The following is a 17814-nucleotide window of genomic DNA, read 5'->3' as shown; positions in this document are numbered from 1 at the left end:
ATTGTTGAGGGAAAATATCGACCGGGCAAACGCTGACCATCGCCGGCGCTGACTCTCTCACCGGTCCGGGAGGTAGTAGAAGGTAACAATATCATCTCGTGGAATCGCTACTGCCGCCGCCCGCCGCCGCCTCTCGCCATGAATGTGTGTATACGACTCCCTATCGTCATCCTTGCGCGCCCCTTCAGTTGTGCGTCACTTGGCTACCCCCGAAGCGTCTGCGTTCAGCCTACGAGGCGCCGCTGTAACCGCACCCACACCCTGCACACAGATAACAATACAATTGGTGTATATATATTTTTTAAAAATTTCATATATAGACTGTTGCTGCAAACATCTTTAAACATACCTAATACTCATGGAATTAGTCCATAGGGATTCTGAAAATAAAACCGACTGTGGAAGCCCCGGAATAAAATTCAAATCGGATAAAAACGTTTTGTACACAAAAACAAAACTCAAATTCATTATTTATTATTATATTTTTATTTCCACATAAAAAGCAAATACAGGAGAACAAAACGTTTTAATCGCATTAAATAATTCCGTATTCCTTTGGGGGTTTTATTTTTTTTATTTTTTAATGCAAGGATTATATATAAATACACCTTGGTTATTTTTTGAATTGGATGAATCTTTTCTGAAATGATTTACGGCGGTTATTATAAACGCAAGTAGTGATCCACTATAAAGACTTTTGGCTAAGGCCGCGAAAGTCGTGGACTACGTGTATAGAACAATAGCAATAGATCCCCAGCAGAGATATATACATATAACCCCAATACTAAAGCTAAGGTATATTATAAGATCCTCGCTTCTTACTTACGCGCAGTCTCTTCATTGTGTTGTTTTCGGCGCGCAGCTTTCTGGTGTGCACATTGTAAAGTGTTGTTGTCTAACCTGAAATAATGACGAAGATTTGTGATGTATCTTTTGTCCGGAATACACAAGTATATTGTACACGCGCTTTGCGAAATTATATGAGCTCCTTTGCCGCCATGGCAAAAGGCAACTAAATCCGAAATGATATATAGACCTTTAGACCACCACTCAACTAACGCTACACATCCAGGAGGAGATAAATGTGTTTCTTTCTACCTTTTCCGCCCTGGCTAGGGGAAATAAAAGGCTCCGTTTGAGGCGGAAAGCGCAAACATTTAAAGAAATCTTGTAAACACAACCGGCGGCAAGCATAACGTTATGGGTTTATGTTATGTCAGCATGCTTTATACCACTTACCTAGGTATCTAGACTTTTGATAGGGAGGGCTTGTATAGAAAAGCAAATTTTATTAATTATCATCCTGACAAGCCATGTGCGAAACATTTATTATTCCATGCTTCGACGTACAATAAAACCATCAGCGAGTGTATAAGAATATAAAACTCAAGGAGCACACAACAGGAAGCACCCGGAAGGAGTGGAAGCGTCTAGGGAAGAATATTTAATAGCATGACAATGATTTTTTGCGGGGAGGAACGCTGTCTTGCCAGATTATGTACACTTTTCGCATTTCTTCCTCCTCCTGGTGGTGTAGAGGTGGTGGTGAGGTTGGTATTATCGAGAAAGAGATGTAATGGGTAACGGGCCAACGGAGATTGTACTTAATCCGACCCTGATCAAATAAAGGTCGACGGGTGAGCGAGCAGAGAGAAAGAAGTGAGTGGATCAAGTGGCGGAAAAGTAGAAAAGTGCCCCTAAAGGCTGCCCGAAACTACTAAAACCTTTTTATCCCAGGCTATCTTCACCGCCGCCGCCGTGTCTAGCGCTCAGGTGAGCGTGGAAATGCCCGCGACAACATTGCCCCTGAGGGCGCTCGCAATGAATATCTACGAGTGCTTTCATTTTCTTAAAAAATACCACCACTCTAGTCACAATTGTTTTTTGAGAAATCCAAAGAAAAAATTTTTTATTTACAATTTTCATCCGAATCGAACAATTTTTTGGTTTTATCTTGATGCAAGAAAGGTAGCTGCCTGCTCCTAGAGCTAGAGAAAGGTTATATATTAGATGCTACTTGTCTATTTGGTGGAACGTGAGTTGCCTTTGCGATAGACACACGTGTGTATCTCCTGCTACCTTCTTTTCCTCGACACCTTGCCAGGGTGCTAATTTACCTTTGAGGTGTGCTGGCTGTTAACGAATTCCAGTCGCGCGTATATTGTTTCTCCTGCAACTCTACCAGCATAATAAAATGTTATCGGGATACAAGTATTGATTTTAAATTTGCGGTTGGGATTTTTCGATTCATTCGTCTTGTTGTTGAACAGCCACCCTTCAACGAGAGTGACGTGTCTCTCTAAGGACGCCTTGATTGCACCTGTCCGTAGACTAGCCGCCCCTTTTTCCCTTGCCGCCATCACATTATACTCCACGTGCTGTACGAGTAAACGTGGCGGAGTCGTGCACTATTCGACGATAAAGAGCGCCCGCTTTGACATCGACGCATCGTTTTTCGCTGAAACGACAGAACCCTAGTTGTGGGGCGGGAAACGAACAGCGCGCGAGAGAGATACTGTCAATTCACCTTCAAAGTGCGAGATTTATATGACCACTTAAAGATATTTGTTTCGTGATAAACTCGCTTTTTTGATGTCCTTTTAATTACACTTTTTAATTTATTTCCTTGATATCATGCCCTGTTACTGCAACAAACCGCAGGACAAGATAAAAACTTTTACTTCGTGGTCACAAGCATCGATCGATAATTTTTTTTTTCTTGGTGTCTTTATTAGCACATTTCTTGGCAAACGGTTAATACTACCATGGTTGATAGCTAGTTATGCATGATAATCGTGGAAGTCTTTTCGCTTTGATCCTTTATGCCAACCAACCAACTATCACACTCAGTACCTCTGTTGTCTATGATTGAAAAGGGCCTCCACGGGAGTGGAACCTGCCGCACAAGCACTCATTACCGGCGGAGTGCAGGAAAAGGGGTTGCTGTGCGCGGAGGATTGCTGACGATGGTTTTACCAGGCGTAGGGCCACTATGGAATTACTAAATATCGGGACAATTTCTCACTCTTTGTCCCCAACAAGCAGATTTCCCGGCGCATTGTCGGGGGTTTTACCGTGCTACACCTTAATTAATTCCGCACCGGAAATTTTAACTTTTAATCAAGTTTATTTCCCGTCCCGAGCACCCAGACAACCAAAAATGGTTATTTCTCATTCGCAGGGACAGGAATATAGAGATAGAGATGCATTGTTATTAGGAATGGTGGTTACCTTTGTCATTTTTGCGTTCCACGCTCCCAAAACCGCAATTCTTGACCCTTGCCTCAAGGGAGGTGATGGGGAAGACGAGGTCCAGTGAACCGTTCAAATTGAAACGATAACCGGACTTTTCCCAAACCCTGAAAAAAGATTTTTTTATTTTTGGGTTTTTTATGCCCCGAAATGCAAATGTGAATATCTGTTGCACATCGATTTAAGTTTCTAGAAACAAAGAAGTAATTATTTAGGTGTGCGTGTGTGTGGCGATGACTTTGTCCGCTCGGAACGCGAATAGCCCATTAGCGGCGCCTTTTGGTGTCCTGCGACGTGCAAAGAGAGGTGCGTTACGAAAATAAACGCCAAACGCCTCGGTCTTCACTCTTTCCTTCATGCTCCACTCGCTCGCTACACTTCACACGCACCACGCGCACATCATGCGTGCGACTATAAACCTTAAAATAAATACGCGCTAATTAATTTTGCATGTTAATTTGATTTATATAACAAATGTTTATTTACATTCCACTCCGTTTGTCTTTCAGGTAAGAAGACATACTGCCCTGGTGTTTCTGTATCTGTGTGTGTGGATGTGGATGTGAGGAGGACGCGTACGCTTTTAGTACAGCCAACGAGTACTCGAAGGCTACTCTCGATTTAACACGCAGCGCATTCCCGCTTTTCCTTTTAACCAGGAACACGCCGCGCGATGCAATGCCGGGCTCTTTCTGCGCGCGTCGAGAGACAGATTACGCAAAGTGGTGAGTGGTTAATTAATATTACGTACTTCGCATTTATGTTTGGTGGATTTTCTACGAAGCGATAAATAAATTCCTAATACTTGAGAGAGAGAGGTATTTCAGGGCATTTTCCAAGAGTATTTTCATCTTGTTTATGTACTTTCAATCAGTAATTCCGTGAAAATTTTGTAATTTTATGAGATTTTTAGTTTTTTGGGTTTTAAATTAATTTATTTCGATTTTATGATTTTTTTTAGTGATTTTTCATTTGTAGCTTGATTTTAAAGTAGTGTAAAACCACCTACTTACCTAAGTTGTATTGTAAAATCCGCAAATACTATAAATCTGCAATTGGAAAGGTTTTATTATCAGGATAACGTTTGCCAAGGCATTGTAATGTGGTGTAACGAATGAGTGTCCTTCCATTGCGCGTTCTCTTGTACTTACTTACGAGTTTTTCCTGTTTTGGAGAGTACCTAATGCATAACCTTTTGTAAAAAGATTTACATTCACATTTTCTTTCACTTTTTCTTTCTGCTTTGGAACATATTTATTATATCGCTTGTGTAAACTGATGCTAAATATGCCACTCCACAAGCTTGATGATGAATTATCGTCGTGTATAAATGGCGCATTTAATTAGCATCGGGAATGCGTCTTGAGAAGCTCTCAGCGAGCTTAATCAATTTGTCACAGCGAAACTCTTCTTTCTTACTTGAACCGAAAAAAGTTTATATACGGACGTAAACTAGGCGAGCATAAATTCATAATCTTAAATAATTAGTGACGGGTGGCGAACGGTGCAGCGTCGTCTGCTGTAATTCACACCTAATTGACAGATATACCGTGTAGGTGTACTGTTCCCACTCGGTGGAGAGAGCTACAACGTGTTGAAAAAGTGTGTAAAATATGCGCCGGCACTTTATTACTCTCAATTTTCATTCCCTCGCGGTGAGATTTTCTTCGTCGCGCTGTTTTTTTCGTTTCCTGTGCAAATCCGCTTGTTAACCGAACGAAATACCATACTTCATGCTCAACACCTTGAGAAGATTTTATATCATGATGTTTTGATTTGTAATCCCTTCTTTTGAGAGTACAGAGTGAAGGAGAGGAAAGTTTAAGTTTTAATTAAATTAGAAATCGTTTCGGAGTGAATGACATTGAACGAATCAATGCGCGCAGGGTTGGAAAAGGTGTCCGCGTTTCATTTTCCTTTCATTGTGGGTCTCCGGGTCATGCCTAAAGCTCTATCCCCTTTTTGCTTCCTGCGCGCAGCACCGTGTACAAGAATTGAAAACCATTACGTTTTCTGCTTGATGAAAGAAAAGTTTCTCGCTCTGGCGAAGTTCACGAAGGAAAAACGGGCGTCGCGTTCACATTCGATGCTTTTATGAAGTTCCGAGACGTTGTTCTTACCTTTTCCGCTTATATACAGAGTATACCAGAAAATTTTTAGACTTTTACTTGTAGGGTGGTTGATATTTAGAACCCTCCGCTTCTTTGCACCTTAATTTTTTCCCAAGGCCGGAAGTAAGGGGAAAATTGTTTCTCGTTCTAAGATTATTGTTTTAAAGCCTCTCACTGGAAGCCGTCCAAAACGTATTACTGCAAATGAAAGTTGGTGGAATTTACAACGCCTGCTTTTAATCCCCCGCCTCTTGCGTTGCGGATATCAACAACATCGAAGTGTAAGGAAAAAGTCAGCAAAAGTACTTACGCGCATTTGTAAACCCCGCGCATGATAAAGAAATCTGCGCGGGACGCGAATGCAATTTGGGTTTTTCTTATATTCGCAAACACAATTAAGGTACGCGCCGGCGGTGGTGGAAGCCTTGGAGGGATAGTTCAAGTTGAAGTAAAAGCATTAGTCTGCTCTCGAAATTGTACTTGGAAATTTGTACGATGGTTTTGCCAAGATGCGAGAGTTGAGGTAAAGACCTTTTGGCGGAATGAGGAATGCCACCTTTTGGTGTTTCGGGCGGCCGCGGCCGATTGTGAGCGTTCTTATCACCTTCATGCTCGAATGATTGCGGCCCGTCTCTCGTCCGTAATCTGCGCCCGCGCCATGGTTAAGTGCAAGCGAAAGAGGAAACTTTAGTAATTCCTGCTGGGCTGCGAGGCACGCAGGTAGAAGTGAATTAATGTATGGCGCAAGGTGAGAGCTCCGACTTGCAGATAACATAATTACTAAAGACAAGAGGAAGAGAACTCCAAATAGCATCACACCACACGTACGTAGAATCCACTGAGTGTTTCCTTTGCATCATAAAATTTAACTCTGAAAAGGAATTTAGTGTTTTTATGAAATCACCCTGTATAACATGTTCGTCTGAGTCACTGGGAGTACGTTTGCGTTTTGCGGTGGCAATGGGAAACCCGCAGCTAAATTAGGATCACTGTTATGTGAGCCATCTAGCTTAAGACGACCGTAAATCTGCACTCTACCTACCTGGCCTGCGAGCGCACAGATAACCATCTATTCCTTTCGCGCGGACCATAACTTCCACAGATTACATGCCATCCCGAACGGAGCACAAGCGAGAGGAGTTTTGATAACGGCCGAGTTTTATATTATATAAATGTCGCAACTGTGTGTTATCCGACCTCAGCGCTCTCGCTTGATAGTTTTACTTCTACATTCTGAGATACCTTCCACAACTACTGCTCACTTCTGCGATGGTAAATAATTTCCAAGGTGGAAGAAGTAAAGTAAGGAGATAGGGAGAGAGATTGGAACAATAACGTAAGGATTTATTAAAACTTTTCACCAAAAGCCACATATTCAGTTCTCCACCGAACTCAATTACCTCTTGGTTTTGTTCGTTTTTCGTACAAAATTTGTTTTCTTCCGAAAGTTGATTAAACATATTCAATTATTTTTACGATCTAGTTGTACCTAGGTAACGATTGTGAAAAGATGCAATGATCCATGTAATGAAGTCGAACGTTTAAAGGTAAATTAAAACGAAATCCAGCCGTTTTGTTGAACACGAAGCCGAGGTAAACACAATGCAACAAAATAAACCGAGAGGGTTGGATGTGCGAGCAGCGAGCAGAGTGTGTCTGGCGTGTTTTGGCACCCGAAGAATGGCGCGCCGGCAAACACCCTCCATGTTGAGCTGTAAATACGCCCCGTTAATCCGCATAACTCTGTGTTGTTATAGCCGTTGATAATGACACCTGCAGTGAATAGTGTATCGATTGCGCGCCCGGTGAGTTGAGCTCTTGGGCCCTCAATGGACATTTCATAGCGGGCGAGTTGTAAACCAACATTAGGGAGGGGATCACGTACACATTTACTGTCACCAATTCACTGGGACCAACTGGAAATTTACTCTTTTGAGCACGAAAAAAAGACAGGTGTTGGATTTGTGAATTGTAGTATGAGTATGCAAAGAGATGATTGAAGATTGAAGATTGAAGAAAGTCTGAGGGAAAGTGAATTGATCGTAAATTTCGGCGGTTTTACGTCGTCATCTGTTTCCTATAACCTTCGCACCCACATTCCACATTTCGGTGCAATCTCGTTGTTACCTTATACCTAGGAGAGTAGGAGTACACTCAAGTAAATACAAATATATACAGGTTGTTAGAAAAACTCTTTTAGACCCAAAACACAAAAATTTTATTTTTTAAAATTTGGCTGTATATTCCACACCCGCATCTTTGGATATTTTCCACACGGCTGAATAAATTGCTGCGCTCATCTTGTATTTGTCAGCGATGAGGTGCTAAGTGTGGCGGTGGAGTAACCCACATCTCGGTTAGCACCTATCGGAGCCATCAAGTAGATCGACCGTATGGTAAAGGCGGCGGCGTTCCAAGCCCTCGTTTATATATGTCAAGGCGTCGGAAAAGAAAACAAAAGAAAGATCTATAGTTGGGTAAATTACCAATTGTGCAAACGTTTCATGTCATTTTCCTCTTAACAACCTGCATGAAACTAATGGACGTCGACATTCAACATAAAAATTGTTTCATAGGTATTACCTGAGTGTATTGCACGGAGTGAGATTCCATTATTCCCTATTTCAAATTGGAAGCTTTTTACTTCCTTCCCGGCTTCTTTCTAAAGTGGCCTCTGTGAAGAGGTGAATTGTGGGGGCGCGTGGGGAAATAAAAGGCACTGCACAGTGGCTTTAAAATCATTTCGAGCAAATACCTATATAGGTATATACTACCTTTTCATCAGCTACTTGAAAACCTCCATTATGCCCGTGCATTTTATGACCAATTTTACTTTCTACTTAGAAGATAATCGATTCGCATTTAGACACTCCGCTCAACGAAAATATTCTTATTGATCAATGAGTTCAATAACCCGATCGATGGCTCTGCGTTATTTATATTTTACTTGGATATATTGAGGTTAAGTGTTTTTTAAATTCGTCTCGAACCCATCGATTCAATTAAGTGACAGCGCGGCTCTGATCGGAACTACTCTGCACGTGGGTGAATATTTCTTTGAAGCTGTTTAATATTTTATAGGAATTTATAGATGATAAAGAGTTAAATGGCAGCTGCGTGATGGTCATGATGGCTTTTCCAAAATGCTCGAATTAATGACTTCAGCGGTGTGAAATTAAACCACCGCTGCAATTTACCATACCGGTCGAGTTGCAAATTGCACCGCAGACATTACAATTTTTAATTGCGCCTGTTTTAAAACAAGCAGTGTGCGCGCAGAATGAAGAATATTAGTGGGCGTCGAATGGCAAAATGCACACCGCACGTATATGAAAGTTATATCTACCTACCACGTTTGCAGAATGAAATAATTGACGCCGGTTAACGGTGGGATATTGCTTTCCATTGTTGGGTCAGTTATATTGCGCCGCGCGGCTCTATTGTAATGGTGTCATATGTGGTAGAACAGGAGAGAAGTAGGAGTTCTATATCCCAGTGAAACACACTGCCTGAAAGTTTCCTTTCATATTCCGGCAGCCACCCGAATGAGATCTGCAATCGTCATCGTTGCAAGAGAGGAGTAACCTTCTTTGCGTCCGCGTGTGCCGAGGCGGTTTTGGACGAAATGAGATTTTTCCTTTGTCCCTCCTCTCTCTGTGGTCTGCAAGGAAAGCTAACAGCTTATAAGTAATAAAAGGTAGCCGGTCCGCAGGCCGTCGCGACGTCACAGGTTGCCCTCACGAGTGTTATTACATTCGCGCTGTGGACTATTACAATCACCCTTTTTGAACTGAGGTCCGAGGGTCCACTTGACTTGACAATACTCTCGCCACAGATGCCTGCCAGCTCGACGCTTTTCATAACTGTGCGCAATTTTTACAATCATTTTATTTCAAGGTGAAAATTTTGAGTTAAAAGTTAAAAAACAAGTTTTTTCGTTGTGTGTGTGTGTGCAAATTTATTTTTCTTTCGGTAACATATTCCCGTGGCATATGAAATATAGGTGTAATATATGAAAGTGTGATATGCGTGTTTCCTACACCCAAGGTGTGGGTTTCTGGCGTTATGGCTTTCGGCGAAGGAGCCGCGCCAACAGCTGTGGACGTCTTTCGCACCTGCTTTTTGGCTTCCTCACTGGATGTTTGGCGGGGAGGGATATACCGCATCGCTTGCTTGCACGTCCCACAAACACACACGCTAAGTATAAGGGAGATGCGAGAATTTCCTGCACTTTTATTTTTTCATAACAAGTATTGTAGTAAATTGTAGAGAGTAATATCGTCGTTGTGCGTTAGGTGGGTGCTGCGATGGTGGCGATGATCAAAGTGAATATGTGACATGATTACTTCACCTCGTAAAACGCATGGAATTTATGTACTTTTGCCAAGCGCTAATGTGCAATACTGCATGTTACAGAAATTGTCTTCATCTTAAAAATAAAAAAATCAATTTGTAGTGATTTTCTGCGTTTGAGGTAAGAAAAATCTTAGACAATGGTCCGGAAACACATCAAGCACTATTTCGGACCACAGGCACAGGAGAAAATGGCCGATAATGACCTATTGTCCCATCATAAAGGACGAAACAATCCGGATATGACAAAGGCCCTAAATTGCGATTATTTTTTCTATGCGCTAAATTTTCCGATATCAGCCGGTATTATTTGACTTCCAAGGAGAGACATTTATTCTTTTGCTTATTTAATCCATTACAATTTACAGTTTTCGTACGTTGGCCGCGTCGTAGATTCTGTATCGCATTACGTTTCTTTGCTGCTGCTGCTGTTGGTTGGGAATGTGTTTAGACTGTTTTCGCTTTGATGCTTCCTGGCTGCTTAACAATGGCTCCGCACTCCTCCTTCTTTTCTTCGGCGAGATATTGCGAGGTGTGTGCTTTGTACAAGTTGAAACCATGCAACAACTTATCGATGCCAGTTGCTTTTATCACTATATCCCCTCGGCGGGTTTTATTTCCAGTGTAGAGTAATCTGTAAATTACTCTCATGTGCTCAATATCATCAATTTTTTTTTCCCAAAAAAAATTTAGTAGAAATATTTTACGGAAAAGAAGCACGTGTCTGTGAAACGACATTAGATGCTACGTAGTATTTTGTAGGTATAAGTAATTTATGCTAACGAGCGACGAAATGTAATTAATTAGTCATTCAAGTATCGAATCGAGGACGTCGTTGCACGTTTACCTTCCTTCTTCTTTCTTTTTTATTTTTTCGACGTTGCAGCGTGTTCAAAGAACAAGTAGTGAATACTTAATCATGCGCGAACGATTTTTGACTGTGGAAATAAATAAATATATTTTTATCGCTCTAGGGTGTTAAGAATTAAATCCAGGTAGTGGGTAATTGAGTTACAAGTTGTTTTGGCACGTGAGGCTAAACCTACCTACGTAAGACACGTAGTACCGCGTTAATGTAGTTTATAATTGTTGGCATCGACTTCAGAAGTTTATAAATGTACGCTTATTAGTGGCGGCGGTGCGCGTCGTAATGAATTTACTCACTGCTCAGGTAATTTGGCGATGTTTGTTCGCTTGCCTTCGTAGTTTACTGCGCCGCGAATGGATTTATTGACTTTCCACGCTCCAACTTCGCACCGACGACTATTGGCAATGCATTTTGCTCTTGGAATTTTTTCCTCTCTTAGATCTCTTACCTGTCGCCCTCAGGACGTTGTTGATTTTCCACAGGCACGTCGAATGTATATATAGGTATATGCGTGGCCAATGTGCGCGCCAGGAAAACGAGCGGTGCGTTTCAGATTAATGTGTTGATGCTTACGCCCACGCCATTTATGTTTCGGCTAATGGTTTCTTGACATATCGTCTCTCGCACCCGCGCCGGTGGACAGTTGAAACCGCACTCGGGCGTGATATTTTTTCCACTCTTACCTAACCGGTGTGTAAAAAAAAACAAGGAGTAAAATCAATTTTTCAGCAAATGCACTGGTAATTTATTGCGCAATTAAAGCGAAACTTATTGAACGATAAAAACGAAATTAGAATTTAATAAAAAGTCATTATGCCGCATCCAAATTGAAGTATAATTTAAGAATGCCATTAACGCGCTGCGCTAACTAGTTCTATATTTATATCCTACCTTTAAGACGCAAGCACGCAAGTTAAGCGGATTTAACGATGATTTTTACTAGCACCGTCCATTATGCCCATGTTAAACTAATGATAAAAATGTGGAAGTTGGTTGATTGAATTTTTATTATTGCGCTTGTAATAAATCAACTCAAGTATAATATTTTTATTGTTTTTACCGTCGTAGAACCTCGAAAATAGCGTGTATCTTTGTCCCAACACCGTTATTTTATTTTATTACGTGACAGTTGAATCCTACGACGTGGAGGACTTTGAAGTAACCATAATGCCACCGTTAAATTCAATTAAAAGTCTATTTTAAATCAGGCAAAACGTGCGTGTGCGCATGCCTTGTCAATCTTCAATGCATTCGAGCTAATAGTGCGATCGTATAACGTACAGTTTCGAAGAGATCGCGAGATTTATAGACGCCGCGATGTTAATGTGTCATTTAAAAACGCGTCGCTGCGCGTCGGTGCCAAGTGGGAAAAAAATTCGAACGTTGCCGCTCAATGAATTTTATTTTAAATGATTTCCAACCATTCGCCGCATAACGCACGAACGACAATAAAACAGAACTAAAAATATATATATACGCGCGCGCTGTGTGGATCGGTAATTAAAACAGCGTTATTTTTATTATTGTTTCAGTGTGAAAAGACGAAAAAATTTACGCGTTTTACGAGCGCCAATAAATATCACAGCTTATTTTCACTTTGACTATGTGCGTTGGCTTTTTTTGATTGAACGTACGGTAATTATGTAAAACTAGTGATGATGACGACATAAAATCGCACAATGTAACTTTTTTCCTATAACACATTTTTGACCACGGATTATTCGTGTTTTATGAAATGTGCATCAATTATTTTCCAATCGTTAACACCGAAATTATTTCCGCATTGTTAATTTTTTTTTTGATTTTACATTATCAAAATCAACACGGAAGCATTTCTTCTTCGAAGGTCTGTTTGTGGCTCGATTAATGCGTTATTTACCAGACGTCCAGTGCGCTCGAGTGGTGGTTGCAATTTAACAGAAGGCACCGAGAACAAGTGCATCTTGATTGCTTTTGATCTATAGAACACACACACACGGTTTCACAAGGCAGACGTTCAGTTCGTATACTTACACAGATGCTGGCGTATCCGGTAACGGTAATAGGTATGCCAACACACCGGGATCGAATGTGCGCTCCCCGATAATATGAGTCACTGTGTAATCAGGGGACGGTGAGTGTGTAGGTGAATCCCTTGGATGCACTTGCCCAGACTCCAGACCCCTAGCGGGATTTGCAAGGTGAAGGTGCACGCGTTCCCTCCGGCTATCGGTCCAGGTCCACACCCCTCGTTTTTGATGGACCCTAAAACACTTCTTTCGTGTATGTGTGTGAGATTTTGAAAAGTTTTTCCAAAGATGCAGGGGTGACTTGTAACTAATTGCTTCATTCATATGCTGATACCCTTTCTACTTTCTACTTTCGAATTTGAATTCTGTGGGAAAGAATTAAAGGGGTGCGGTGTTATCTTCCCGAACACAGACCTTTATTTTTTTTTTCGGTGTTTTTAAACGTTGACTCTTAATTAATTACGTATACACATTCGGGTGAAGTTTTTTTATTTTCTTCATTAGGTACTTTTAATTCAGAAATCTCGGGAGTTGTAGACAATGTTGATTTTTGCTTCGAGGTGCTTTGAAATTAAATTAAAATATTCATCAAAGTACTATGCGCTGGCTGTACACCAGCGACAATTCGAATGCATTCTACGCATAGAAATTACCTTCGAGGCAGGCAGGAACCTTTAACCTCCTTGTTTGATGTTGGAACCTTGCTTCCCGGCTTTTTGTACAAGTACGTTAGTCTTCCGCAAATATTAGCCTAACGGATCAAACATTTTATATAGGTATATTACCTCCATATAACAATCCATGCTTCCATCCTTGCTTGCTTAAATATAGCACATATTGGTTTTGATGTAAGTGGACTCGGATTTAATTAGGGGTTGTGCGTTGTTTAAAGATTTGCTTTTTTGCTCGTTTAGTGATTCACTTTCTTGCCAGCTACAAGAAATATTTTTCGAATTTTCACCCCTAATCGTATAAATAAAATATAAATGAACGCGTGTATTGTGCGTCAATTTCCATGATAATCTTACTATGCACGCATGATGCACGAGGGTGTTGCTGACAATGCAACGCACCTTCATTCACATGATCTGATCGGATTAGATTTAGACTCACGGTAGACGTCACCCTTCTTTACTGAATATTTTTCAAAGAGGGTGAGAAAGATGTGTTTGTTGTAAAATTAAGTTATTACTTGTTTATCATCTTGAAGCAAAGATACAAGTAATAAAGTGTATGTGTATTATCATATTCAAACTTTATAAATTGCCATTCTCCCTCGGTGTGTGGTGTAATGAACTCGGGATTCAGTTAATGTCTGCCACGGTATAAAGCAGCGCGTCCTAATTACGCCTCATCAAGACGCACTTATAACTCGGTGATTGGCCCAAATTATAGGTGAGCATAGCAGGCGGCGACGATGCTGACTCACCCTTCTTATACTTTTACCTACCCTTCATCTTTTGCATGGCAATATACAAAGTGTTGCTATAATAAAATTTTTATTTTAAACTAGCTGTTGCCCGCGACTTCGTTCCGACAGTGTTTAATAAAAATGTAATTCGTTTTTACTCTCTTGTTCTAGACATACTCGTAGTAAGAGTCAATTCTATCAATAACATTAGCAATTTTAATTTAAAGAAATTAATTATATAAAGTTTTGTCAATAATGCACTTCAGCGCGCCATCTCGAATTCAACTATTTAACTATAACTATGATTGAATCTCAATGTCAAATTTTATTCTATAGAAAAGAGCTGTTTTGAGGATTTTCCCGGCAATTATTCGAATTTTTCTCACATTTTAAACCTTCCCTAGACCTCCACGAATAATTCAAGACCAAGATAAGATAAATCCGTTCAGCCGTTCTCGAGTTTTAGCGAGACTAACGAACAGCAATTCATTTATATATATATATAGATTTTAATTTTTTTTTTCAATTTTTTTAAGAAATTGAAAAAATTGTTTAGTAAATTTTGTGGTAACACTCTGTATAAATATGAAATGCGAATAATTCACCTCAAATGAGACATAACTGTGTGGAAGCTTTCAATTAAGTTCTGCATTTAATTATCGTCTACCTCCTCGACTTTGCAATCTCGTCTCATCTATTTTCTTGACGCCCCCTAGGTGATTAGTTATTATACTCTGAATTATATCATAATTATTAATGCGAACAATCATCGATAATCACTAATGATACACATTAGTGTGTTGTGAAAATATATTTTTATAAAATGAATTTCCTCTGCTTAGCATTCATTTCTTCGTAGAAATGTTAATGTAAACGTGCATCACTCGATTTGCGCGCAACATTAAAGCAGAAGAAAAAGCAATGCTAGTAATGGCGCTAAGGTGTGATGATGATGGCTGTGTGTGTGTGTGTTGAAGAAGGAATATTCCACCTGCGTAAATTAAAACCGAATTGCTCATTCACACCATCTGCTCTCGCCTTCCATTACGAGCGTCACTCAACCCTCCGCCGCGCGCTTTGGGGCCCGTCAGACACAGACGCACGTACTTAAAAGAACCCACCTTCGGAGAGTTTGGGAGGCGGCAGCGCAGCCTCAACAAAAAAGAGAATTCTCCCATAGTTCAACACCTTATTTCTTTACAAGCAAAATTTAATTTCCTGAACGTCTCCTTTTTCTTCTCCTCCTGCTCGCTCCCTTTTTAGTACTAACGCAAAGTGAAAACATTAGCACCTTTAAAACATTTTCCGAACAGAAAAATCGAATAATACGCACAAGGACGTCGTTCATTTTCGATTAATCGTGGATTATTTGTATCGCGTCGTGTAAATGAACGCCATTATCGTAACGGATTGACGCAATTTTTCCTCGCGAAGCCAAAATCGAATATATACGCATACAGAGGCATAGATATGATATTAATTTCAGTCACGTCTTCTTGTTCGCGAGCAAACTGCGACTGGTACCTTGATGTATTAGAGGTGACATCGAAATTGACAAGTGTTTACCAACGCGGCCGCCACAAAAGCGCCGTCGTTGTCGTCTTTGGAGCTGTGTGTCAACGCCGCGGCGCGAATGAATAAGGAAGATAAATTGTGTCGGATGAAATTAAAAAAGACCCTTCAATCTATTAGCGTCATTACACTGTCTTACCAGCGTGCCAACGCTAAATAAATAATGTCACCGATTATTAGTTTCGCATTATTTCGTTTGTTTTTGTGATATTTATCATCGAAATCACATTAGATTAGGGTTAAAATGATTATTTTGTGTTTCTTAACTGTTAGAGAGATGAAAATTTTATTTTTTCATTAAATTCGTGTTTTAATGTTTTTGAAGGGTGGAAATCGCATTGGGGGAGTGATTTTTAATTTATGATTTTAATGATTCTGTAAAACCACACAAAAGGGCACATCAGGTAGTAGTTGAATGTGATTTGTTAGCGTGCAATGGAAATGGCCACGAGGGGAAAATCGTGCGTAGTAGGTGTAAATGTCATGAACGCGCCGAAAATCATTCAGGACATAATTTATAACAACACGCAAACACCAACACACAATCACAAAAGTGATTGTACAGGGGAGTAGCTATGGCAATGGTGAAGGAATAAACTCAACGGGAATTATTGTGTGATCTAGCTTGGTTTGTTTGGCGTAGATCAAATGATAGTGGTTTGGTGTGCAGGTTGCAGGTTGCAGGTGACGTTGAAGCTATCTAGTTAGCAATTTGCCATGCCGCGATTTCGTGTAATTGCTGATGCGTTCCAGTGCTCTCTCGGCCCAAGTGAATTACACGCACCAAGCGACAGACTCGACTGTTAATAATAAGCGTGTTATTGCGGCGCTGTATAAATTACAATTGCCTAATTCGCGCGCCGTTTGATTTCGTGTACCTTTTCCGGATGTGATTTGCTGACCACACGTAAAACAACAAATGCAAATTCAATTTTCCTCTACTGCTCTACTGCATCATCAGTTTTAGTTACAAACAAATTAAGTAGAAATATTATAGAAACAAGGTGATGTGAAATAATAGGATATATTCTGGTGCATCTGGTGGTAAAATGTTAATTACATATTTTTGTGGCATCTCTGAATATGCATTTATTGCATTTATGTGCATACAAACTGCGCGCGACTGATAGTAACTTTACGGTCGAACAGGATGCGCATTTCGTGTCGGTTTTTGTCTATCATCCCGGACGCGACCTCGCAACATTTACCTACGGCGGCGGCGGGTGCAGCGAGCAAAACATTCATCCGTTTAGCAAACGGTGCACATCACGTGCATGACAATGCGGAATTATAAATTACATTCGAATTAAACTATGTGTAATTGCGAAACCAGCGAGAGAGCGCGCGCCCATTCATTATCAGTTGGTAGAACGTTGGCGGTGGCGGCAGCGGTCCGACTCTCGCTCTTTTCAACCTGCGGCAAGCGCGGGGCGGCAGAGGAGTTAAAACGTTAACTCACCCGCCGTGATTTCGCTCGCGTTTGGGATGTTCGTGTCACCGGTTCATACGTTTCGGTGGAGCGGCACCGCCGCCGAGGTGTGTGCTTGCCGTGCGAATATCCACGGTAAACGCGTCGCGCGGGGATTTGTTCCTGACTTGTATTGTTGTTTTGAATTATTCGCATTAAAAATGATCAAATTTATTGCCCACAAATTGTTTTTACATTATTTTATATTCCAGTTAGGAATAAAACTTGCATGTTTAATTTTCCTCACACGTAAATGTCGGCGCATTCAAATTCGATGGGATTCAATAAAACGCGCGCTCGGCTTTTTGTCCAATTTATACATATGTGGGTCACTAATATGATAGTGTTTTTAATCGCATAACAGCCGCGAGCCGGGCATGCTCCCGCATACGGTGGACGCGATAATTTTATAAATCTGGCCGCATTTTATAATTGAATCGAATCGAGGGGGCGCCAATTTGTTTTATTCGAGCGTAATTCGATTATGCAAACATTGATGAAATTTTGTAATTTTCAAATTTTTCAATCCCCCATTCCGAAATCCGCTGGACACCGACCAGAAAATTATTTTCCAACCACAGCGCAATAAATCAGCGCCAAATATAGAAATATATTTTTTGTTTCTCGGGATATTTTTTTAATCATGATATCTGTGTGCCCAATATTGTGTTGTGCAGTTTGTTAGTTTCGGTGTGCGGTATCTATTGGCGTGATAAATCAGTATAAATCAGTATATTCGAGAGGTTAAAGTTGGCGTTTGGCGTCGTCCC

The 17814-nt window shown here is 40.7% G+C and overlaps 1 protein-coding gene across 3 annotated transcripts in view; it reads left to right on the top strand.

The window, feature by feature from the left end:
- The window catches only part of zfh1 (Zn finger homeodomain 1), a 119352-nt gene that overhangs the window by 21419 nt on the left and 80119 nt on the right, over positions 1-17814 (top strand). The gene's annotated exons all lie outside the window — the stretch shown is intronic.

Source organism: Atheta coriaria, unplaced genomic scaffold, assembly GCF_025399875.1.
Source record: "Atheta coriaria isolate IRGN ID8LTWV9N9 unplaced genomic scaffold, Caltech_Dcor_3.1 hic_scaffold_4_pilon, whole genome shotgun sequence".
NCBI classification, from domain to species: Eukaryota; Metazoa; Arthropoda; class Insecta; order Coleoptera; family Staphylinidae; genus Dalotia; species Dalotia coriaria.
Note: the sequence above shows the minus strand (reverse complement) of the source record. Positions and strands in the feature narration are given on the sequence as shown.